The sequence below is a fragment of the Neoarius graeffei genome, chromosome 20 (genome assembly GCF_027579695.1).
Source record: "Neoarius graeffei isolate fNeoGra1 chromosome 20, fNeoGra1.pri, whole genome shotgun sequence".
Taxonomy (NCBI): domain Eukaryota; kingdom Metazoa; phylum Chordata; class Actinopteri; order Siluriformes; family Ariidae; genus Neoarius; species Neoarius graeffei.
The window spans coordinates 7,774,768-7,777,228 of NC_083588.1; positions in this window are offsets into that span (position 1 = coordinate 7,774,768).

Genomic DNA, 2,461 nt, shown 5'->3' on the forward strand with positions numbered 1-2,461 from the left:
CACAATGTCGTGGAGGTTTCATCCGTGTATGGCACATATTCTTCCCTCATCTAATTGCAAAGTTTTGAATAGCTATCGCGAACGTCTGGGGGTAGCGTCTCTAAAAAGGCAAACTGAAAAAAATGGCCTGTTAAATTAACACAAAAAAATCTTGTACATCGGTTGCACTTTTTAAAATCATATCCACTAAGACCAATTAAGTCATGTTCAGTCAAACAGAACATGACTTAATTGGTCTTAGTGGATATGATTTTAATAAGTGCAACTGATGTACAAGATTTTTTTGTGTTAATTTAACAGGCCATTTTTTTCAGTGCACGAACGCTGCTACTGGAGGTCTTCCAGATCAGTTTAAGTTTCTCTCGTGTTGTGGCTTTTGGCAGGTCCATCAGGCATCAGTCAATTTCTTGCAAATAATCATTTACATTTGTTCTTTTATTATCAGGATCGAATCGCTTAACATCTTTGGCAAGTAGGTCAATTTGCTGTATGCGAAGGGCTTGGTGCATGTCCTTGTGCAGCCTTCTTGGCTCTCCTGAGTACTCACTATCTGAGCTACTCTGGTATCGCTCCCGTTTTGCACTAGATTCGTAGTCTGATTCATCCAAAGATGGATCAGGGATACTGTAGCGCACTGACCTGGGTGTGCTATGGGCCTGGGCTTGGGATGAGCGCAGTATGGCTCCACCCTGGCTAAACGACGAAGGAGTCATGTAGCGAGTTGATGGAGTTTGGCGGGATGTCTGGTCCTCGACCAGGTAATCCACGGTGTCCGGCTCGGACGCCTCTTCCCGCTCTGAGCTTCGGCACATTGCTGGGGGTCTTTCACGCCCCTCATGCCCTTCTTGGGGGGTCTGCTCCTTGGCAGCCCTCTTGGCAGCCTTTTCGGCTTTCCATAGCCTTTTGGCGCAATCATCAAGGGAGTTTTTCAAGAGCTCACTCTCCCTATATAAATCATTGTTATCAGCTGCCAGCTCGGCGTTGCTGGTGGTCAGCCTGTCAACCTCTCCATGGAGGTATCTGATTTCTAAATCAGTATCTTGGAAGTGTAACAGGAATAGCCTACCTAGTGTCTCTTGGACACTAATAGTTGTTCTTTTTGGATCTCTCATATGTTTTATTGAGTTATCTATGTTATTTTGGCATTCACCCTTACTCATGTTCCTAATGTTTGCTCTTTCGGAGGCAGAGCAGTGAATGAGGTCTGCGATGACATCAAAGAGAGACCCGTCTTGAGCATTGTCTTCAGCCTCTGAGACATGAGGGGATGCCATTTTACTTAGGTTGGATATTAGGTAATTAATTAATCAATGAGTTAACTAATTAATTAATTAATTATTATTAATTAATATTAACTACATAATTAATTAATCAATTAATAAAGTTTGTTTTTGTTTGGAAATGCTATCTCTTATCCTAAGTTATTAATAGGTTATTAGTATTTTGTGATATGGTTATCACACTACTGTTAACCATTTAACACACCTGGGGATATACCTTGGCAGTTGCTTAATCAAACTGATAATTTATCTGTTGTTGCAACAATATTCAAGAAGTCAACAAACCAATCTCCTCACACAAGGCACCAATAAATATGTGGGTGCAATTGGTCTTAAGTGATCAGTCTCATTAAATCAGTCTCATTAAATCAGTCTCATTAATAATACCATTCATTTTGGTGTTTAATCATAAATTACCCAACAGCTAAATTATGGTGTATTCCAAATTATTATGATCACTACTGATGCAGCAATAATGTATTACTTACCGGATTACATAGACACTACAGCCAATAGCATTCATATACACTTGGGTGAAGGCAATTTGGAGTTCTTTGAGATTGTGTGACTTCAAGAATACAGCAGCAAAAAACAGACAAGCACAGTTTAACAGAATAATTGAATTTATTATAACAATGATACTAAATGGGTAATAGCAGTTGAATACATTCAATATGGTCAGCAGCAATATATATAGACAAGGCACAAACAGTGAGGTAGTACTTGATGAGCGTGTGTGTATGTGTGTGAGCATGTGTCTGTGTGTGTGTGTGTGTGTGTGTATATGAGAGGATGCGCTGTAAAGTTTGGCATGTTATCTAAGGTGTTGGGGGGGAGGGAAAATCACCTCGTGGTCTTCTTGAGACAAAGGAATTCGTAGTGGTTGCTAATTTTTCTACTTTATAACATTACCAAATCCATGAAATCTTGATGAGGTCAAAGTGTGTGTAATAATGAAATTAAGGGGTGTTAGAGAAGATAGAAAAGAGCATGCAACAACCTATCTATAAAAACAACAGAGGAAATAATATAGAACACAATGATCAACTCGACACTCCAAGTGTCTATAGTGTGCACAATTAAACAGTTTCTGAGTTTAAATTCACACTACTTCATAAAGCTAATTCCTAAGACTAGTTTGCCCAAATGCCAGCCTTACTTCCAGTATCTTGCTTCTATGC